Source organism: Arabidopsis thaliana, chromosome 3 (genome assembly GCF_000001735.4).
Source record: "Arabidopsis thaliana chromosome 3, partial sequence".
Classification (NCBI taxonomy): Eukaryota; Viridiplantae; Streptophyta; class Magnoliopsida; order Brassicales; family Brassicaceae; genus Arabidopsis; species Arabidopsis thaliana.
This window is the reverse complement of record NC_003074.8, coordinates 12294573-12319176: the sequence shown is the minus strand read 5'-3', so window position 1 is coordinate 12319176 and position 24604 is coordinate 12294573. Positions and strand designations below refer to the sequence as shown.

General features: G+C 35.9%; 4 pseudogenes across 4 annotated transcripts; 2 read left to right on the top strand and 2 right to left on the bottom strand.

The window, feature by feature from the left end:
• Positions 1-8007: 8007 nt before the first annotated feature.
• On the bottom strand, positions 8008-9286 carry AT3G30715 (annotated as a pseudogene; the record flags this gene model as incomplete). The annotated part of the gene is made up of 1 exon: positions 8008-9286.
• Positions 9287-10594: 1308 nt separating this feature from the next.
• On the top strand, positions 10595-13904 carry AT3G30713 (annotated as a pseudogene; the record flags this gene model as incomplete). Its single annotated transcript has 1 exon — positions 10595-13904.
• A 3925-nt stretch (positions 13905-17829) lies between these two features.
• On the top strand, positions 17830-18222 carry AT3G30714 (annotated as a pseudogene). Its single transcript has one exon.
• A 5315-nt stretch (positions 18223-23537) lies between these two features.
• Positions 23538-23927, bottom strand: AT3G30712 (annotated as a pseudogene; the record flags this gene model as incomplete). Its single annotated transcript has 1 exon — positions 23538-23927.
• Between the last annotated feature and the right edge of the window lie 677 nt (positions 23928-24604).

The window sequence follows — 24604 nt, the reverse complement described above, 5'->3', positions numbered from 1 at the left end:
AATAGAGAGTATGAGATGAGTTAATATGAAGAAGAATAAGTGAAAAAATTTTTTAACGAATATGATTCTATAAAAACCTTGAAAATATAAAATAATAAAGAGAAATCATGGGTTCAACTTCTAATATGTTATTAACATATTAATCCAACTGAAAATAAAGAAAACATTTGAAAAGTCCTACTATGTGTTTTATACTACAAGTGGACAACTGTGTATATAATTCCATCTCGTAAATACAAATGAATATTAATTGGATCCCACATTTTGTGGATGTGATGCAACAAAATACATTTAAGTGTGTCTCAAATTGTAAGGTGACAAAATTAAAGGAAAAAATCCCGACAAAATATTGATTTATTTTTAATTTGCCCGTTTAATACTTATATTATTTAATTTGCCCGTTTAATACTTAAGTTAATTTTTTTGTCTTTTAAAAACCTTTATTTTTAAAATTTTTGGCAAAATGAGACATCCCAGTTAACGGCCGTTAACAGCGGTAACGAAATCGCTAACCGCAGTTAAAACTTAACCCTATGATGTTTACTATTTATATACAATTGTTTTTCTAAGTGTTACGAATATATTGTCTAAGTTAGGTGGTTATGTGAGAGTTTATTCCTCGTGAACATGAGTTCGATTCCCACATCCGAACCGTTTTTTGGACGTTTTTTTTAATCTGACGGCGGCCCATATTTGATTAGGTTTTCGATTCTCTTTCTCTTCGTCTTTGAAGCTACCAAAACCCTAATTCTATCAATTTGAAATCTTCAATTTCACGTGGGCGAACATTTACCTTCTCAACCATCATCTGATACTCATCCCCCAAATCAACCAAAATCACCCAATCATGGAACCCCTAATCCAATTCCACCGGAAACCAACGATGACAATGCAGCCTCATCCGCCGAAGTTTCTGGCTCAATCATCCCATCAAACATCCGCCTGAGCTTTCGAGAACATTTTCATTGCATATGTTGAATTCTAAAAATTCAATTAGTAAGCAAAATAAATGATTTTGATTTGTAAGTGAAAAAAGGAATTTTTGAAAGTAAAAAATACAATACAAAATCCAAAATATTTGTTGGATATGAGATTCGATCTCGGGTTGATGAGGATGGTAATCTCTCACATAACCACCAAACTAAGATAATATGCTCATATTAATTAGAAAAACAATTGTATATACATAGTAAACATCATAGGGTTAAATTTTAACTGTGGTTAGCAGTGCTAACGGCCGTTAACTCGGATGTCTGATTTTGCCAAAATTTAAAAATATGAAGGTTTTTAAAAGACATAAAAATTAACTTAAGTATTAAACGGGCAAAGTTACATAATGCATGTATTAAACAGGCATATTATAAATAAATGGAGGTTTTTTCTGGATGTTTCCCAAAAATTAATAAATCTTCCACTTGCATTGTGAAGTGAGAGTTGCACAATTATGGGCATGACCTTAATTATAGCCCAATATCTGGCCCATTAGTACACAACACAGTTTTTTTGCCCGGCTGATTACAACTAGCAAAAAAGGCAAATCGGTTTGAACACAACTTTAGATAATCTGATTAAATTGCAACTAAACCGAAATGTTGAATCTAGCATATGAAGTGCAACTAATTCAACTAGTTCATCTTTTCTCGAAATAAGCTTCATTATATTTGTCGTTTCATGATAATAGAATATTTACAAACAAAGATTTATTTATTATATTAAGAATTAATTACTCATATAGCATAGAAAAGTATATTTATTCCTAAAATATCATACATCTTTTTTTAATTACTCAAATGTTTTGAGCATTTGTGTAATTACAATTTAAAATCCTTGATTAGTTTTTTTAATTAATAATTTTTAATTCATTTTTAGTTAAAAATAATAAATAAAATTTTGATTATCCATGTCATTAACACACATCACCAATCTCACACTCCTCAAACTCACTTTATTTCCCCTCTTCTCTTTTTTGTCTCCAAATCCAAAAAACTTTTAGAACTAATAATCTTTAACTAACTTGGGTACAACATGAACATAGATCTTCAAATTGCTGGATTGCGCTGGATCTTCCTAGATCTCACAGCCACAACATTTGCCATAGGGTCCCAAATCAAAAGCTTCGTCAAATCAAAAGTCATCAAAAATCAAAACCCAAATCAAACAGATCTATGGAATTTAAAACGATTCGTTACAGGTTTGAGTTGAAATCAAGAATAGCTACTCTTTTACTTTTATTTTACATGTCTTTAGTTTAGTCTTCCTCTCAATCGATCTATTTGGAGACATTTGTACTTCTATCTATGTTTTGATTCATACGGTTTAGTCTTCCTCCTATGTATCCCTCAAACATATTTTTACGTTTTTAATTTGACTGTTGTTATTTGACCAATAAATATCATATTGTCTTTCCCAAAAATATGTTGTTTTCCGATCTGTATTATAAATCAGCCGTAAAGTAATGTAACTCAGCCGTAACGTGATGTAACTCAGCCGAAACATATAATTTAGACAACCTTTCGTCTTCCCTGAATGATAACTCAGATGTGACATGTAATTTACCGAACGTTCTCTTCACTGAAACATATAACTCAGCCATAACATATAATTTACACCTATCTTTTGTCTTTACTTGAGCATATAACTCAGCTGTGACATGTAAATATACCAAACAGTTTGTTTTCCCTTAAGCATATAACTCAGCCGTAATGTAATTTTACCAAACCTTTCGTCTTCCCTGGAACATATAGCTCAGCCATGACATGTAAATTGACCGAACCTTTCTTCTTTCCTTAAGCATATAAGTCAGCCGCAATGTAATTTTACCAAACCTTTCGTCTTTCCTGGAACATATAACTCAGCCGTGACATGTAAATTTACCGAACCTTTCGTCTTTCCTTAAACATATAACTCGGCCGTTACATGTAAATTTGCGCAAAACAGTAAGAGACGCAACATTTCGTCTAACTTTATCATCGAACACCAACTTCACAAGTTTGTCGTGCGTTGTTTCCGCATCTACCACAACTCTACACCCTCTTTCATCGGTGTTAAATATGTATTTGTGTTTCTACACCCAATTACCGGAAACAACAATTACCGGAACCGAATCAACCATATCTGGAGATGGATGAAAGAAATTGAAGAATAATGAGAAAGACGATGAGGAATTAAAAAGTTTCGGTGATGTGAAAAACTCAGGTGAAGAAGACGAGTTGAAAAATTTGGCCCTCTTTTTTGTCCTTTGATGATGATGACATTGAATGTTGGATCCGACGTCATTTTTTAATTGATGAAGTGGCAAGTAAGCCACCAAACAAAGATGTAAATTTGCCTAAATAAATAAGCCATCAAACAAATCTATAAGTCAGTCGCAACATGAATACTATTACAATAATTGAAAAACGAAAAAAACGCCAAGTTAATTAATACAGCCGTATAGAATCGTAACTCAACCGACAATCAATAACTCAGCCATATCGTTTATTAACTCGGTCGTAACTGTATGCTATTTTAGTAATTAATCTTTTCCAACTAAGTCAGCCGTAACAAGCGTGAGTTATTGGTTAATCCAGCCGTAACGACATCCCATAACTAAGCCGTCTTTGATAACCCAGCCAGCCGGAAAAAGATAACTCAGTCGTGTCGAGGAAATAACTTAGCCTAACGTTGTCAGGGTTATGCTCGAAATTCTCATAAATTAGAGAAATTTCATTAACTTAGTCGTAATGTAGGCTAGGTTATTTCATAACTCAAACAAATTTTATAAATCAGATCCCTTATATAAATCAGTCATAACGTAGGCTGAGTTATACTCATAATTCTACCGTTTTCTCATAAGTCATAACTCATATATTTTTGTCGTAAGTCAGCCGCAACATACCGTAACTCAGCCGTATCTGCCAATGTATCGCCTTATGGATGAGTTCATTAATCCACATCAGCTATTTCTGACGTGGCAGTGGCATTCCTTGTATTTACATTTTTTCCTGTAACGTTTAGTAGGGGCACAATGGATATACAAAAAAGGCCGAAATATGACAGTAATAAAAAAAAGTTCCTTATGGTTCTGGTGAATACACCTAATTTCTTTTCTATTTGAGTAAAGTTCCCTTATATTAATCCATATTATACTATTACTATTTTAATTTAATGAAAATAAATCGGATTAACATGTTTTCACATAAACAACCCCTTCTACTATAAGAAATCGATAGTATGAGATGAGCCAATATAAAGAATAATAAGTGAAAACAATATTTTAACGAATAATATTCTATGAAAACCTTGAAAATATAAAACAATGAAGAGAAATCATTTTTTCAACGTCTAATAAGTTATTAACATATTAGGCCAACTGATATAAAGAAAACATTGAAAAGTCCTACTATGTGTTTGATAGTATAAGTGGACAAGTGTGTGTATAATTCCATCTCGTAAATACAAATGAATATTAATTGGATCCCACATTTTGTGGATGCTACGCAACAAAATACATTTTAATGGGTCTCGAATTGTTAGGTGTGAAAATTAAAAAAATATTTGATAAGTGTGTATTTTGCATGTTTTGAGCATCCATTTGTCATCACTTTAGCACCATATCATCACTGTTTTATACCATTTTTCATCATTTGTCATCACTTTGCATGTTTAGGATAGGATTGCATGCATGCTGCATATTTGTGTTGATTTCAGGTGATTTGGAGCTGTTGACGAGCTAACTGGAAGAAGCGGACCTGATCATGTCAAACCACTCGACCATGAGGTAGAGTAGAAGCTTCAAGACCTCAAGAGACCACTCGACCCCCATGTCAAGTAGGGAATTTCACGATTTCATCATATCACTCGACCCCCTGGTCGAGTGTCTTCACCTCCACCACCTGACCATCACTCGATCACTCCACTCGACCCCGAGGTCGAGTATCTTCACCTCCATTACCAGATCACCACTCGATCAAGTCACTCTACCAAGAAGTCGAGTATCTCCATCACCACCACTCGACTACCTACTCGATGGCGGGCTTCAGAGTCTTCTCCTTTCCGCACTCAACCAGACACTCGAGCACAAGGAAGAAAAGAAGACTCCAGCTATTCACTCGACCTCTCACTCGACCACCGGGGTCGAGTACAGTTCTTAATCCGTCCCAATACTGCGTCGTTTTGAGTATTAGGGTTTCAGAATATTTTGCTATAAGTAGCATGTTTTAACATTTTCGAGAACAAGTTTTTATCTAGTTTTATTCCGCAGACACTGTGTTCTAGACCTTTTATAATCCGGATTTCTCTTTATCTATTCAGTATTCAGTATTTGTTCTTGATTTCGTTTACTGTTGTTCATCCTGTTATCATTCTGCTATTACACTGTTGTTATCATGTCTTCATTCCATTCAACGTTTATGCTTTCTGCTATGATGTCTGAGTAGTGAATAGGTTTCTGAGGATGGGTTAGAGTAGTGTAGAATTCTCAGTATGCTAGGTGGTTGAGTATTGATTGATAGATCCCTTCTGGATTAGTTGTTCTTAATGCCTATTGCTTTATGATCAACTGGAATTTGAGCCCAGACATTTCCGCGCCCAAAAGGTGTTCGATGAAATGTCTGAACCACTAATTCCAGAGATTCGTGGCCCTGTACCAAGGTATTGGTTGCAGGGAGCGTTTTGGCTTTAACTTGTTGATTCGTAATGCCTGTTATGTTAGCTCTCGTCAATGGTGATTGAGTCTGGGACTAGGTTAACTTGAGGGTCTCTGTTGCGGTGGCACTTAGATTTGGTTAATGAACTTGTTGTCTAGGGATAATTTATTGAGCATGTCAATCACCTGTAAACTGAGGAAACGAAACTACTCAATTACCCCATCCTCGAAAATTCTTTATCCGATTGATTTTATTGGTTACTCTACTGCTGTTTACTGCATCTTGTCATCTGTTGCTTAGTTTCTGCAATTCTTTACTGTTACTCGACCTGATACTCGACCACCCAGTTGTCTGGTAACAGACTATGTAGTCGAGTATCCTGTTACATTTTCTGTCTGTTACTCGACATGTCACTCGACCACACCCAGTGCTCTGCTACGAGTTGTGTTGGTCGAGTGTTTTATTGTTTCTGCTTGATTTTCTGTTTTATGCATGTTCATTTAGGACTGCTAGAACACACCAAAATTTGTTATTGCTTGGCTTGACTTAGTGACTTCTGATCACATCTTGATTGTTAGCATCACATCCATTTGGATTGACAACCTAAAATACTACAACGACATGATTGGTGTTTTAGGATAATTGACTAAAAAACCTATTATCAATATTCCACTTGCATTGTCAAGTAAGAGTTGCAAAATTTTGGGCCAAAACTTAATTATAGTCCAATACATGTCTCATTAGTACACAACACAATTTTTTGGCCCGGGCTAAGTTCAACTAGTTAAAACGGTAAATCTGCTTGAACACATCTTCAGATAACCCGATTAAATTGCCATTAAACTGCAATGTTGAATGTGGCATATGACGTGCAACTAGTTCAACTAGATCATCTACGAAGGACATAAAATTCATTATATTTGACCTTGTATGATTATAGAATATTTACCAACTGGTTTATTATATTCACGCATATTATATTATTACTATTTAAATTAAATTAAAAATTTGGATAATGATATTTAAACTCAAACAACCGCTTCAACTCTCTAGAATAAATAGTATGAGATGAGCTAATATGAAGAATAATAAGTGAAATAATATTTTAACGAATATGATTTTATGAAAATCTTGAAAATACAAAATAGTAAAGAGAATTCATGTGTTCAACTTTTAATAAGTTATAAACATACTAGTCTAACTGAAAATAAGGACAACATGGAAAAGTCCAACTATGTGTATGATACTACAAGTGGTCAACTATGTGTATAATTCCATTTAATAAATACAAATGAATATTATTTAGGTCCCACATTTTATGGATGCGATGCAACAAAATACATTTAAGTGGGTCCCAAATTGATATAGGAAAAATTTAAAAATGTTTAAAAATTCTAGGGTTTCACACTATTTATTTGGCCTTTCTTTTATAGTTTCATCTTCACTCTTCATATTCCTCTTCGAGCAAGATATATAGATCGGCAGCGAGGCATAGATTTCTTTCTTAAATTACCTGCAATTTGTTTCTATGAGTCTCGATTCGGCTAAACTTGGTATGCATCAACGTGTTTTGTAATAGCCGACTCTCGATTTAGGGTTCTAATGGTTTAATTTTTAAATACAAGATCTTAGTTTTGTTTATGTTATCTGTGAAGTAAGATCTGTGTTTGTATTCATGCCAAACAAGTATACACAAAGCTAAGACTCAAAAGCAAATGTGGATTTCAGTTGGGTTAGAGCGGGCGGTAATTGGGGTGTTCCTAGAAGGTGTTATTGTGGAAGAATTGTGACACTGACATTGCGTAGAAGTGGCACTTATCAAGGAAGAAAACGATACAAATTTTCAATGAATGTGACTGGGGTATGTCTTGATTTTTCAGTTAGTAATCAACTAGTTCAACTAAGGTTATGTTTTTCAACTTGTTGAACCTGGTGTTAATTAAAGTTATTGTAAAATATAAATCTAGCTTGATGGGGAACACTTGAATAAGTGGTGGGATCAAGCGGTTGATGAGGAGGTAAAACAATTACAGAGCAAAATTGAAAGCGAGATATAAGCAATTCAACATGTTTACCAAAGTCCTATCTTGGAATCAATTCGGCAGTCAATGCGAGAACTGCGTGCTCAAATCATTGATCTTGAGGATCGAATAGCTCAAAAAGAAACCGAGAATGGTAGGCTGAAGGACCATCTACGTAGGAGGTAGTTAGGGATACCTCTTTGTTGTGTTAAGATATTATGTATGCTATGTTTAATTGTTTAATTTATGTACTCTTTGTTATGTATGGTGTGCTCTCAATATCAGTTGCACTCTCAATACCAGTTGAACCAACTAATTTGTACTTTAAATACTAGTGGAACCCACTCAGTTGTACTCTACATACTTGTTGAACCCAGTCCAACACTTGAAGCAATCACTAAGTAAACATAATTAACTTACTTTTGTTCCCAATCAAACCTAAAAATACATGTGTCCAAAATAACATAAAAACAACATGTGCCCAGAATTATCTAGAATAAACATCCACACAATCTACAACACTCTCAACCTTACTTATTTCTCTTTCGCTTCACTTTTAGTTCCATAATAGGTGGCTTAATATGTTGGGATGCTTCCTTTGTTTGCTTCTAACCAGTTGCTATTACAGGTCCACACTCCAGGTTTTTCTTCATTTTTCCATTCTTGTTCGCAATTGGGGAAATTTGTTTGGGCACTAGGTTGTGGAGACATGAAACTTCACTATAAACAACTAAATCATGTGGTTGCACTGCTTCCTTAACTGTCCCATAACCAACCTCATTCTGATAATAATATGTCTGTGTCCCATATTGCTTTTCCTGCTCTCTTTGCTCTGCCAAATACAATTCAAGAGCTTACACTCTTACATACATGTCAGCAAGCTTCTGTGTCATGTTCTCAAAGCCTCTGGTCATTGCCTCAGTGAGTGACTTAATAGACGCAAGAATTGTAGCTAGATCAGGGCCTACATATGTAGGGAATTCATTCCGAGAGACTTCTTTTCCAGGGAATTCATTTCTACGGACTTCAGATTCAATGACACGTCGAGAATCTAAGTCCATCTGGTACAAATCATTCCAAAAAATATTCTTCTTCCGTACTAGTAGACGGTCTGTCCAACTGTCAACAATTATATCAATATAACCTAGGCCATCATCATCATGATCTTCTACGATCCGCGTAAGCAGAGACTTCTCATCAGAGTTTGGTTCCGAGATGCTATCAATATCTTGTGAAAAATATACATTTAACTTCGGCACAATCTCATTACATATCCTCAAATTACTAAGCAGATTCACAGAAACTTATCGTACTATTCCCAAGCTCTTTACATATTTCTTGAAACGAAAAACCTTTCAAGCCAGTTCCTTTAAACTTGTGCATGCACATCCTTGGACAGTCCTTCTCTGCTCGTACAAATACTCTAAATTTCAATCCAAGAAGTGGAAAAGACTCATAGGCGAGAATCTACAAATTACAAAAAAAAACATACATTTAATATCATAAAATCTTCTTTCCTTTTTATACTCATACCAAATATAAAAACACTTACCTCAAGAGGCGAACTGAATCCTTTAAAGCTAGGTTTAGCATTAAGTTTCACGTACCCATCCTAGTTATTCAACATATTCCAGATCCCTTTTTATATACCTCAAATTTTTCTGATTTTAGGTATGATCTTGGTATAGTTATTAGAGTCTTTTTGTTATTTCTAGTCTTTCCTAGTATTTTTCAGATTTTTACAGGTTTCGAATGTATTTGGAAATTATGGAGCATTCTCGAGAAAAACTGAGAACTTATGCTGCAAAAGCCATCTACAGATCAAAATTAGCGTAGGTGTCGATCGACACCACCCATGACGACAATCGACACCAATATCTAACAACAATTGTTTCGCGTCTCTATGAAATTTTGAAGATTTGCAGATTCGCCTCAGAATTTCTCCCTATTTTCCCTACACGTTTTTAGGAACTTTTATTTTTATTTTTCTCAAAAAAAAAATATTTAGATTTTTAAGGTCAATGTTTAAACCTAACTTTTATAATTTTTCTTTAAAAGCTTGAGAGGCTAATTTCCTTTTCTATTTTCTTCTTGGGAGCAAAACACTGTAAAAATCCCTTTATAGAAGATCATTCGAAACTCTATTCTCTTTTTAAGTTCTTCTAAGATTTCTTATTCTATCATGTTCTTTGCTTCAATCTCCATGTTTGAGTAATCTCTTTGTTGGGTTTGGGGTTTCTCATTACGAATTTAGATGATTTAGTAGATTGATAACATATTAGGATTATCTTTAGAGTTCTTCATCTTAATTATTCTTAATGCTAGTTCTAGAGTAGCTAACTAGAACTTGATCATATGTAATAGGTAGCATTCGAGAGGGAATATATTATCTGAACTATCAATGATGGGCTTGAGTATTTAAACACAGATAGCTCTGGTTTTAATACCTAGGTGAACATATCAAACCTGATCTTAGTGCATGTTTAGTGATTAGGGATATATACTACAAGAAAACAGCTAATTTGCGACGGAACATTTCGTAGGTAATCCCTCGCAAATCATGATTACCGAGAGATTTGCGAGGAATAGCAGTTTCTCGCAAATAGCGTCTAACAAATTAATATCGGTAGTAAGTCCCTTGCAAATTTTGCAACGAACTAAATCCCTTGCAAAACAGTCGCAATTTGCGAGGAGTAATAGCGGTAGCAAATTAGTTGCATCTGGTTGGTCTCGCTTGTTTCTTGCAAAGATCTTGTATTTAAAAACTAAGATCTTGTATTTAAAAATGATAACACTGTATTTTACTCATTTTAGGTGTGCATTTATCATCATTAAGCTTTGCATTTGCTCATTGTATCATATCATTTTGCACCATTTTAACTTATTTTGCATACTTCGGCATTTAGGATCATCTTGCATACACATTGCATGTTTTGGTGTGTTTTCAGGTGCAGAAGGAGCTTAAAAGGACTCTACTATCAAGGAGGACGAAGATTTCACAACAGAATGGTTTGCACGAAAAGACCAGAAAGGAGTTCACTTAGAGGAAAGAAGCCTACAGAGCAAGTTGTTGAGTGAGGAGGAAATCCCTATTCCAACTTATTCTCCAGGGGTGCCTAAACAACCCACCAACCCCTATGCTGAAGAAGAACATTTGATTCATGATTCTGTTGCTGAAGAACTTCTGGAACTCAGGATAGAATACAAAGCTCAAGAGGATACCATTGGGGAGCTAACTTACAAGATGGAAGGACTGAACCATACAATCTTGGAACTTCAAGAAATGGTTAAAGGCTACCCCAGTTTTGAATTTGAGGATTGGTTAAAGGAGCCTGGTTCAGAAGAAGAAGACTACTCTGCTGATCAGAAAGAAGCTTACTTTGAAGAAAAATCAAATGAGTATTCATCCTACCATATCTTTAGAGAGGATGTAGAGTATGATTCAAGCACTCAAAATTCAACCACTGAAGATGAAGACTTTTCTGTTCCTCTCTTCAACCTCTTTTCTAACTAAGCTCTGAAAGAGTCAAGCTTAGTGACTTAAAACAAGCTCGCTTGGGAGGAAATCCCATGTCTATCCATGTATATAACTATCTATTTTCCTTGTTATTTTTGATGTTTTTGTTTAAGTGTTTCAGGTTTATTTCATTGATCATTATGAAGTCAACGGTCGAGTAAATTCAAACCAAGTCAAGAAAGATCTCAACCGTTGATCGAGTAGAATGAGGAGGATTGTTTTGAGCCGTTGATTTGAATGATCAAATGAGAGAAGCATCATCACCGTTTGATCGAGTGATTTCTTGCGATTCATTTTGGTCCGTTTGATCGAGTGCTTAAAGATGAAGCATTTCTCACCGTCTGATCAAGTGAAGAAACCAAAGACACCCTCTTCGTAGACACCGATGCCTTGTGACCCGCCTCCATTGAAACGCTGTTGTCCCTTTGTCTTCTTGTCCCCCCCCCCCCCCCAATAATCACTTTGGTCCCCCCATTGCAATTCCCGAACTCAACAACCTCATCTCTCCACCTCCCATACCAAAGCATTCTCAAATCCTTATAATTCTCACTCTTTACCTCCTTCACTTCCCTTTCTTATCAAAAACTTTTCGCGATTCATTTGTTTCCTCCATTGTCTAATCTCCTAACCTACTGAATTTTGGTTTTAAGTTTCTCCCACTTTTGTTCTCAATGACAAACATGCGCTCGCTTTTGTCAAGGATTTGGAACAAAGCTCTCTCCCCATCGAAGAGGTACCCAACACCTTCTTCACATGCAGCAGCTCGAGGACTTACAAAACCATCACCCATGGGGTCGAGCAGGAGCGAACAAGCAAGTTTCGAGATTGACCACAGTGAATCAAGCCAAGAGGAGGAAGTGATGCAAGAAGAAGAAACTTTCAGCTCTCCCGCTAGAAATACTCGATCCCGAAGGTCGAGTAAGTCCTCTGCAAGGGAATTTTCGAGGAACAAGGCAGACATCACTCGAGGAATGAAGCCCATGGGGAGGAGGTTGGAACTGGTAGATGAAGAATCTGAGAAAGATGATCAAACAAAGGAGGTGGTGATGATCAAATAGATGATCAATCTGAGAAGTGTGCAACTCGAAACGAGTACTACAAGCTGCTGAAACGCAATGAGTTTTTAGGAACTCGATACCGTCATCCCGAGACCGTGGAGAGACTCGGCATCTATGATGATGTAGACTATATGTTTAAGCAGTGCAGCTTGAATATTCACATGTTTCGGCCAATGGAGGGGTATGAGGAAGAGACCATCAAGTTTCTTTTATCCGTGGAATTGTTCTTATATGGAGAGTAAGAGGACGATGAAATCAGGCCAGACGGAAGTTTGGGATACTTTGAGTTCTGTGTGTATGACGTAGAGTATCGGCTTCCAATCGAGCATCTTGAGCTGATGTATGGATTTCCAAGTACAAAACACACGAGTCATCGTTTTGACAAGAGAGAGCTTCAGTCATTCTGGGCCACACTTGGGTCTAAGCATGGATTTTCATCCTCTAGGGCCAAGAGCAACGAAATAAGGAGTCGGGTGGTTAGAAACTTTCATAGGTCCTTGGCTAGTGCGCTATTTGCAAGAGAGAGGAATGGAACCTTCGTTAATGGAGAACTAGAGTTGATGGAGACAGCGCTGCAAAAGTTGCTTGGTTTAACATCAGATGGTACAGTTCTAGCTGGAGATCAGACAAACGCTTTGGTCTCATTCTACCTAATCGAGCACCTGCTGGGTTACAGAGGATGGGCTAAAGGGACTTAAGAAACCATGAAGAATGGTTGTGAGAGGAGTTGTGACACCAATTCTGAGAGCATGCAATGTACCTCTACATTCAAAGCCGATTCCCCCGAGATGGATTGATATGCAACACCTTATCAATTCCAAGAGTTTTTGGTCGTAGCAGAAGAATGACCTATATAAATATAGGTTCGATCACCCCACAGCATGACAATCTATTTTACTCCTCCCAAATCCCGCTTCCACTTCGATCAGAGATGGTGGAAACATTGAGTTTTGCCCACCAGTGGAGAACCTCTATACTTCAGGTGATGAAGTTGTGCCGATAGAAGGAGTGAATGATGATGAGACCCCAATCCATTATTCAGATAATGAGGCAGAACCTATGGACGTGTCTTACATAACACAACAGTTTTACTTTGAGGAGTACTCCGCACCGAGGCAAAGTAAAGACTCAAAGTAAATTCACAAGCGCCTTGGTTTCCTCCAAAGCTGGTGTAAGTTCCACGACAAGGCTCTCGCGGCACTCAACAAGAAGTTTAACAACCTCCAACTCAACATCAACTGTTCTTCTTAAACTACGGCAATGCCACAGAACATGCCTTTTGGGAGAAGCGGATCCACTCGTCACGAACCTATGCATTTCGATCCGCCTTCACCACCAAGACAGTCTTCATATGAGCAGAGGGAACACCATGCTGCACCTTCACCACCAAGACAATCATCCTTCGAACCTAGAGAAAATGAAAAGAGGAGCAAGTTGAAAAAGCGAAGAAGAACAAGGAAATCAGATGCTGGAGCAAGCCACTCTACCGCACCACTTGAGGAGCCACTCAATCAACAACCCGAGCAAAGGGTCGAACATCCAGCTAATCCAAGTTCAGCACAACCCGTTCCTTGAAGTTACACAAAGGAGAGTATGGACGATTTTTTCTCCTCCTACTTCACCTGATCACTAAGGTAACAGCACCTCAACCATTTTATATACCATAGCTTCTTTTTATTTTTCTTTGTGTGTTTTGTGTTTTGGTCTTGAATTTTTTCTCAGATTTTTATTACACAAGGGATTGTGTAATTTAAGTTTGGGGGGAGGTTTCAAGACACGTTTAACATTGTGTTCTCTTTTCTTATTTCAAATTTTGAATCATCTAAGGCATAGAAAAAACCATAAAAATTTGAAAAAAAATCAGAAAATGATTTCACAAAAATAGAGTGTCATGTAGATTGCATATCACTTTAGGATTGTATATAGTGTATTTGCATTTAGGATTCCTCATTTGTATAGGGGATAATGATGATTTCAAACCGATAAGCATGTTTTGATTCAATGAAGTAAGTTCAATGCCCAAGTTGTTAGTTCTCTGCTGCATAACCGATTGTATCTCTGAAGTATGACTGCATCCTGCTTTGAATTTGTAACTTGACTATACTACTTTGATTCGAAACTCGCTTATCTGATGCCATTCCCTATCTACTAGAACCTAAATTGAATTTGTAATTATCATGTCTATGCATGGTTTGTGAACTCATGGCTACCATATACATACTTGGATTATCTTATTCACTTCACCACCCTCTGTTAATCCAAATACCTGACTCTCATTTTTAGAGCAGTTTCCCATACCCTTAGCCTAGTCTTATTTTAAGCCAAATATCATTTGTGTGTGATTGTGGGGTCTTTTTTGATTGAGCTTGGTATAACGTGTTAGGTATGAGCCGACAAGAGCAGTCTTCCATGTAGACCTAGCTCACGCTTTTTGGGTTAGCTAGGACTAGGTGGAGACTTGTATTTGGGATTGGGATTGTTTATGGATTGAATGGAAATGAGAATGAGAATGAAAAGAAAAGAAAAAAAAGAGAGTAAGAGTTTAGAGTTCTAAAGGGGGATACAAAAGTGTTGGTCTAGTAAAGGGTTTGGAATTCAAAGAAGTTAGGCATTGTGATTCAAAGAAAAGGGTAAAACACCCTCTATGCTAAGATTAGAAGAAAAGCCTTAAGTTTGTCAAAGTTTAAAAAACCAAACCCGCTAGACTTTTAAATCGTTTCAAAAAAGAACCCTTTAGAACTTGAACCAAAAGAGAGAAAGAATGGGAAAAATGGTAAAGTTAGGACATCTATGGGACAGGGATCATCTTTTGAGCTATCATACTATATCATTGGGTAGATGGGAGTCTGTTCTTGTATGTGTCCATTGGCTTTTACCTTTAGCATTCTGCTCAAGCTCAATCTTTTCTCTGAGAGTCTTTGTTACTCGACCAATGATGAGAGGGACCATTTTTGTCTCTTAGCCTAAGCCCGAAACCAAGTGAGTACAAAACCATTGCATTGCTTGATCCACTGTTCGTGCTTAATGAATGTTAAAGGGTATTGGTTGATGTGAATGCTTGAATAGATTAAGGCAAGTTGTTAGGTTGCATTGTGACGAATATGGCTAAAGTTTTGAAGTAAGGGTCTATCATCTTGCAACCTAGAATTAGCTACCTGGACATTGAGCTTACCCGTTCTATATGCATGCTTCGGTTTTTGAATCCCCACCTTCAAACCTCTCCTTCAACTTAAGTTTTTTTGTTTGCTTGAGGCCAAGCAAGAGATAAGTTTGGGGGAGTTGATAACACTGTATTTTACTCATTTTAGGTGTGCATTTATCATCATTTAGATTTGCATTTGCTCAATGTATAATATCATTTTGCACCATTTTAGCTTATTTTGCATACTTAGGCATTTAGGATCATCTTGCATACACATTGCATGTTTTGGTGTGTTTTCAGGTGCAGAAGGAGGTTAAAAGGACTCTACTCGACCCTTTACTCTATCCAACCAGGAGGGAAGAAGCAAAGCATTCTACTCGATCCATTCACTCGATCTAGGCAGCCACAGAGGAGGCAGCAATTCACTCGACCCTCTTACTCGATCAAGGCAGCTTTTTGATCCTCCTCATTCCCCACTCAACCAGACATCTTAGCATATAGATAGGAGAGGAAGAAGCATCTACTCGACCAATTGATCACTCGGAACATAGACACAAAGGAGCAGACTTTGCAGCACCCTCATTACTCGATCCCCAAGATCGAGCATTCGCCCAAACCGCCTCAACTCTCTTTTCTTCTAGTGAATATAAGGTTTTAACATTTTACTATAAATAGATCACTTTGGGATTTGTCCAAAGGATCTAGCTTTTATCCTTTAGTTTTTCTTTGTGTTTATGAATCTTCAAAACTTAATTACTCTTAAACTATTTCGTTTTTGCATTTAGTTCTTTAAGTAAAGTTGTTTAGCTTGTTTAGATCTACATTTTGGTATGATTTCAGTAATTTCTGGGTTTGTGTTCTTGAGAATGTTGCTTGAGTAGCGATTAGGGTTCTTGAGGATGGATTAGATTAGGGTAATTAATATCTAGGTTAGTCAGGTGGTTAAGATTAGGTTAGAACCCTTCTGGATTCACTTGGCCCCTATGCGGTTTTCGCTGGCTAATGTGGAGATTCGATCATAGACGTCCAGCGTCCAAAAGACGTTCAAATGGATGTCTGATCTACGAATTCCAGAGATTTATAGACTAGACCAAGACATTGGTTTGTCTGCTTATTGGCTTTGGTAGATTGTTGCGTAAACCCTGGTCTGCTATGTTTCATCAACGACAGTTGAGATTAGGAAGTGGTAGAGTTATGGGGGTCTCTGTCACGATAGTTGATTGACTCAGTTTTTGAATCTATCGTCAAGGGTATCTACCTTTCACCTGTTAGCCACATGATGAACCCTAGAGTTGCCCTTATCAATGAATCCATCCTTAGGACTTCTATTAGATTTATTTGTATCCCCTGTTGATTGCACTTTTATTTACCTGTTATTTGTATCCCCTTTTGATTACATTTTAGTTACTTAAATTTGTCACTTGTTGGTTCTACTCGACCCAATGATCGAGTAGGGCTCTTAAGTTCTTGTTTTTCTTGTTTGAATCCTGACCTAGGATTGTTACTAGAAACCCACCATTATTATAATCTGGCTGGACTTAGTTGCTTATGTACACGTCTTGATTGCTAGCAATAACAGTGGACTGGATTGACACCCCTATAGCTACATCGACATGTTAGTGTTTGTAGGGGAATTAAACTGAACCTCACATTCAGCATATAAGTAGGCCTAAAAAAAACCTACTTATCAAAAAATTAATCCATTAGAACCCAAAATCGAGAATCAGTTATTATAAAACACGTTGATGCATACGATGTTTAGCCGAAGCGAGACTCATATAGAAACAAAAGGAGTGTAATTTAAAAAAGCAATTGATGCCTCACTGCTGATCTTTATATCTTTCTCGAAGAGGAATAAGAAGAGTGGAGATGAAACTATAAAAGGAAGGCCAAATTAAGAGTGTGAAATCCTAGAACTTTTAAACATTTTTAATTTTTCCCTATAACAATTTGGGACCCACTTAAATGTTGCATCGCATCCATAAAATGAACTCTGGATTCTATAGGATTACTCTGAAGTACTTGTAAAAGAAATATTTTATTAAGATATAGTTGATCGATTAATTCGGCATTTGCACTTTTTGTTTATACCAAAATAATGGACATTATAAGTACATAGATAATAAAGGTTAATATCAGCAACTTATCTGAGATTTCATTTTGGTGAACATATTGTTCGCCACAAAAGATATAATACAAATGGATGAGATAACCTGTGCTAGGCTGGTAGTTAAATGTTCATATACTTATTTTTGTCCACATATATTGAAAGTCTCCAATGATTTGTTTTATTAACTATTAATAGAAAAGGTTTTTTTTTGGACAAAATTTAATAGAACATTTATGTTAACAGAGAAACAAGAAACTGTACATTCAAAAATAGCAACATATATGTTGTTATAAATACAGACGAAAAAAACAAGTCAACACGACAAAAGAAGATCAAAATATCTCTACAGAAAAAATGAAATATTTCACAATTTTCGTATTTGTTTTTAGTCTTTGCATGCTTGGCCATGTATCCGGCGCCGGAATTAGAATCGTGAACGAACTCAAAAATAAGAAAACTCTTTGGATGAGGTGCTATTCCAAAAATGACGTACTTGGTCCAACAGTAATACCAAATGGAGGACAATTTACAGATTATTTCTTTCATAATTTATTTGGTACGACACGTTTTATGTGTACCTTAAAACAAGGGCCTGGATTTAGTCACAGTCAGAGCTTTAGAGCATTTAAAAATTCTGGCTTATGGGATTGGAGAGCTAGAGAAGATGGGATCTATTTAAGAAGAATCTATAAGGCCAAATTTGATGACGGTGCAGACAATCTGCATAAAGAGCAAAGTTGGATATAGTAAATAGTTACAAGCTACCTAATTTATATGTAAGATTCAATATTCTTCATAAGACCAATTATCTATATAAAAATAAAGTTTTATTTTAATTTGTATTTAGTGTTCTTGGAAATTCATTTTAAATAAACTGTAAAACTATTAACACTAATTTATGTGTATTGTTTTCCAGTTACATTTCCTTTAAACTATGTGTCAGGTGCCGGAACTTCGTGATGTGCCGCTAGAAAAATATGAGTAATGGTTTCTAATAAAATAATATAACTCCATTCATGTTCATAATAATTTATCTATAATTAACTTGCCTTTAAACTCAAATCTAACAACCACCAACTTCGTGTGTAACTACTAACGTAAAATCAAAAGTAGTACCTTAAGCTAAAGAATTATATCTATTGACTACTGTAACCCACAATCAATAATCATGCATGCATAGACCCTTCTTCGAATTTGCAGCTCGGATTGGTTGCCTACGCCTAGTTAATCTTCGTCAAAGACTGTTGCCACAGGATATATAGTGAACAGATAGATTCGGCATGTGCGCTTTTTTATATATATATGCAAAAACGATGGACATAATTAGCAAGTATATATAGATTATGAAGATAATATCATATTAGCAACTTATCTGCGATTTCATTTTAGTGGACATATTGTGTGCTGCAAATTATAGAGTTCAAATATTGTATACAATCTCCAAATGAGATAACTCATAAATTGGTTTACTTACTTTGGTCCACCACAAATGGTTTGATACCTCAACTAAATTGATTAATTTGGATTAACATAAATTGATTTGATTATTCTACTATAGACATCAGTCTGTTGGCAAATACAAAAAAAAAAAAAAAACTACTTCTATTGGTGTGGTATAGACATGAGATACCAACATATGAGCTTTTTAGGCTCTACATGGTTTTTAGTCAATATCTATTAATTTGGATCTTTTTATTTGCCATTTTTGATAATTATGGGAGATTCAGGTCAACATCGAATTAAGGGTCTAGGATTAGCTAGAACTTGGTCTAACCACAACAAACTTAAGTTATCTGACTAATTCTAGGGATGAGACATCATGACAGAATCTTTATTTATTTATCAGATGTTCAACTGGAACTCACAACCACCCAACAACAGAATCGATCCCAACCTGGCTTTTCAGATCCCTCCAGTTTGATGTCGAGGTCCAGTCAAAAGCCTAAAAGACCAAGCTAGGGTGGCACTTATAAATTCAAATCCTTTTTTAGGTTGACCACAAATTCAAATCCTTTTTTTATGGATGAAATGTTAATCCAAAGATGACATTATAGGTCCATTAATAATACCAATTGGGCATAGGTTCAATCAATTTCTTACCCATGTTTTGGCTACGACTCGTTTCATGTGTACCTTGAGACAAGGGCCTAATTATAAATTCACAATCAAAACTTTACAGCATTTAAACTTTATAGTGCTTCAGATCATGGAGGCGTATGGGATTGGAGAGCAATAAAAAATGGGATCTATCTAAAGATAAAAGCTGAGAGACATGTTGATAGACCGCTTTTTATACACAAAGTATATGATTGGATAATTAAAAACGTTAACAGGCTATTTAAATGTAAGAAAAATTAAAATTTTAATATTCAATGAGAGTGTAAAATGACAATAACATTATTTGTGTTGTGTTGAGTCTATCATTTCTATATAAAATCTAAAATTTTGTGTGTTATACATTTCATTATTGGTAAATCTATAATAAAAGTAATGTTATTCAAACTATATACTTTTTCTAGTTAAGAATTTTTGTAAGAGGGAGTTCTAAAATAATCCTTTTCTATTTAAAATTTATATTAAAAAAAATCAAATGTAATATTATATTAAATCTTTGTATTTACTGTTTAATTTCGGTGTAAAGAATTTCAGTCATATTAGTTTCTAAGCAACTGTGATTTCTTTTTTTTTTTGTATGAATGAAAAAATGTATTCACCAAAAAAACGTGTATTACAAGAAATGCATCCTTAGTTTTAATAGATCATAAACCAAAAACTAAAGGATTCAAACTCTAGAAAAAGATGCTTTTTTGGACGAGAGAGAAAACGGTACCAAACCTGACTCCCGAGAATTCACATTTCTCTCCGGGTTAACCTAGATCTTGTTTCTAGATCTCCTCTGGTTCCCTTGGTGTCGCCGTTTTTCTCTCCTTCTCCGATTTAAATCTCCCTCTAAACCTTCTTACATCAAGTAAAGATTTTTCTTCAGCATCTAAGAAAATGGTGAGTCGTCTCCCCTATGCGGAAAAGGGAAAAGCTCAATCATTTCCTCACAGAACCCTCAACCTCCTAGAGTTTAAGTCCCTGCTTTCGACAACCCTGAGCTTCTTTGAAGACATGAACTCACAATCATATGAAAACTCATCAATCCTGCAATCCATAAGGTCTTTTTCATCACCCCTTTTCCAGCCCGGTGGGTGCGGACCTCGGAAACAGCCTCTTCCAGTTTCAGTTCGCCAAGGAACCTAATCTACTCAAAGCTTTGGAGAACCAACTCTTCCATTTCTCCAAATCGATGGTTATCCTCCGAAGGTGGGACCCTACGGTAGACAAGTCTTTTCCGTCTCATATCACTTGCATCCACGTCCAAGAAATTTGATGTAAGTTAAATTAATCTTAAGAACACTCTCTCAAATAAAGAGATCAATTGCAATAATTTAAGTTCGAATTCCACAAAGCTCTCAGATCACAGAGTAGACTAATAGAAGATTAATAGATCTAGCTATGATGAAGATTGTTATCGAACCGTTTTGGAACTCAAATCACTAATGTAAACTTAACCAACGCTAGTCACATTAATTAGTTATGCCTAATAACTAAAGATCCCAATGCTATTCGCGGATCCCTAATTGTTAAACATGCATTAATATTAGGTTTGATCAGTTCACCTAGGTATCGAACCCAGATCTATCCACATATAAATACTTAGGCCCACATATGATAGTTCTAGCAATAAGCGCCCTTTCGAAGCTTACCTATTACTTAAGATAAAGTTCTAATTAGGTACTCTAGAACTAGCATTAAGAATAATCAAGATGAAGAACTCTAAAGATAATCCTAACAGGTTGGCGATCTTCTATATCATCTAAATCCCTAATGATAAACCCTAACAAGAGAACTACTCAAGCATGGAAATTGAAGCAAAAAAAAATGATTGAATAAGAAATCTTAAAAGAAAATAACAATGAGAATAGAGTTTAGAGAGAACTTCCCTAAAGGGAATTTTCACATGGTTTTGCTCTCAAGAACAAAAGTAAAAAGGAGATTAGCCTCTCCAAGCTTATGTCTAAAAATGACCTTCAAAATCTATATATAAATTCTATAAATGTGCAAGGACTTCTTTGCAAATAGGGAGAAGTTCTGGGGCAAATCAACAAATCTTCAAAACTTCAAAAAGACTCGAAATCGAATTGCCGTCAGATAGTGGTGTCGGGTGATATAGCTCAAATTGCCTTAAGCTTACTCCCTCAAATAAGAGATCGTCGTTAGCACTTAAGAGTCAAATTCCACTGAGCTCTCGATGTTCACACAATAGACTTATGATGTTTTCAATTAAGCTAGACCAATAGATTATAAAATAAGAAATAAAGAAAAGCAATAATATCAAAATGTAAATCAGATGGGAAAAGAGTCAAGTTTAGGGTATTCTCAAGAGATAGATGATAGTAGATCTAGAAAAAGCTAGGTTGTTATCGAACCGTTTTTAAACTCAAACTCTAATTATGGAATAACCGGTGGTGTTCTGCAAAACTCCCTATGCTTATAGCTAAGAATAACCGGAGAAGCCGAGAGATCTTTAACCTAAACATGTATTCTAATCGAGTTCAATTGTTCACCTTAGTAGATAGGTCGTTTCTTATTACACACCTATAAACTAGGCTCATCAAATAATAGATCCAACTAGAGATACCTATGGTGGGCATACCTATTGTCAGGATACAAATTCTAGTTAGCTACTCAAGAATTAGCATTAAGAACAATTAAAGATGAAGAATCCTAACAGATAACCTAGCAACAGGGCAATCTACTAAATAATCTAAATTCCTAATGAGAAACCGTAAACCTAACAAGAAAACTACTCAAGCATGATCATAGAAGAACAAAACATGATTGAATAAGAAATCAATGAATAAAACAAGAGAAGAATAGAGTTAAGAAGAATCTTCTCTAAAGGGAATCTTCACACGGTTTTGCTCCCAAAAGTACAAAAGAGATATGGAATAGCCTCCCAAAGCTTAGGTCTAAACAATGACCTAAAAACTATATATACAAGTCTAAAACACGTGATTGGCCTTCATTAACCAAAGGAGAAAGTTCTGGGTATTCGATAAGTTGCGTCTTCGAATTGCCGTCAGGTATTGGTGTCGCTCGACACCAGGGGTGGTGTCGTTCGACACCTACACGCATTTTAGTTTCCGGCTTTGCTTCAGCAGCATAAATTCTTTGTTTTGCTCTAGAATGCTCCATTATCTCCAAATGAATCCCAAACATGTAAAGACCTGAAAACGACTAGAAAAGACTCTAGAAATAACAATTAAACTCTAAAACCTATACCTAAAACATAGTTAAAAACGGTAAAAATCGGGATATATCATCAGGCAACACCACCCCTGGTGTTGATCGACACCTATGCGAATTTTGGTCTCGAGATTTCTTCTGCAACATAAGTTCTATGTTTTCTTCCAGAATTTTCCATGATCACCAAATGCATCCCAAACATATAAAAACTTGAAAAGGACTAGAAACGACTCTAGAAATAACAAAAAGACTCAAAACCAATGTCTAAATCATCTCTAAAATCAGTAAAAATTGAGGTATATCACTAGCCATCAAGCGATACCTACCAGTCGCAACTAATTTAGTTATAACTGGTAGGTCAATTAGTTGCAACTGGTAGGTCTCGCTTGTTTCTTTCAAAGTTTTCGATGGACTTGCGTAGCTCTTTGTTTACTGCAATTACCTAGGAAATTTTGCAATGGATTTGCGTGCTCTTTTCTTGTAGTGGCAAATCTCTAGCAAATTTTGAGATGGATGTGCGATTTATTTACGTCACTGTGTGTTTTCATTTGCGTTAGTAAGGTTAGTTTATCTATAATTACTTTCTTAATTTGATCTTAAACTTAAATTTCTATTTGAAAATTGATTTGAATCCTTAAACTGAAATTGAAAATTGAAATTAGAAGCATATTCATATAATAATCTAAGAATCCAATAGTTATACATTCACAAACATTAAATTGTCTATGTTTGTGACCTTATAAACCCAAAACCCAAAGTAAACTTTATTATAGACTTAGAAAGCTTGAGATGGAGAGGATCAAGTGGTTGCCTTGAGCTCGGACTGCGTCAGCTCCTATTCTAGCAGATGTAGCAGCTATGGCATTGGGCACCTCAGGTGTCGGGTTGGAGATGACTAGTGCAGTCCTTGAAAACGATCCGGCTCGAAAGAGGGCATCAAACTCTGGATCCTTCTCGGCAAGATAGTCAAAGTACACATCAAAGCTAGTGATCTTCTTAGCTTGGTTTGCAATAAGAGCTTTTGAGAGAGTACAACTGGATCTTCTCGAGGAATATCTAGAGTAGTGTTAGCTAAGGAGGCTTCTAGCTGCATTGAACCGGGCCCATAAATCCTCCCTTTCTTCTTTGGAGCCACCTATGAGAAACTCAAAACCAAGAACACAACATAATTGATATGGTTCAACTTGCCTTAAACTCTCTCTCTGAAATAAGATATCGATTGTAATATTTAAGGGTCGGAGTCCACAAAGTTCCTTTGTTCACACAATGAGCTAAGTGTCAAGATTAAGGTAGAAGTGTGTAAGAAAAATGAAAAGAATGTAAAGTAAGCAAAAAGCAGGTTGGTTGGTTGAGAAACAAGATATTAAAACGTCAGGTCTAGAATAATCTCAGGAAATAATTATTAGTAGATCCAGATATACCTAGGTTGTTACCGAACCGTTCTTAAACTTAAACTCTAATATCAGAATAACCGGTGATGTTCCGTAAAACTCACTATGCCTAGAGTTATGATTCTCGGTGATGTGCCGTCGAATCCTATACTTAAAGATGCATGCTAAACGAGTTTGATAAGTTCACCTTAGTAGATAGACCGATTCTTATAAACCAAACTCATCTATAGTAGTTCTGGTAATAGATACCTATGGTGGGTACCTGTATTTTCTGGAATCAAGTTCTAGTTAATTACTCTAGAGCTAGTGTGGGTACTGAAATCCACACTAGAAATTTATAAGGAAGTTTATGAGAAAGGAGGGCTAGATCTTCACAAGAACTTTGAGATTTATATTGCTAAGAACGACTGGAATTTTGTATTGATAATAGTAGAACTTTTACA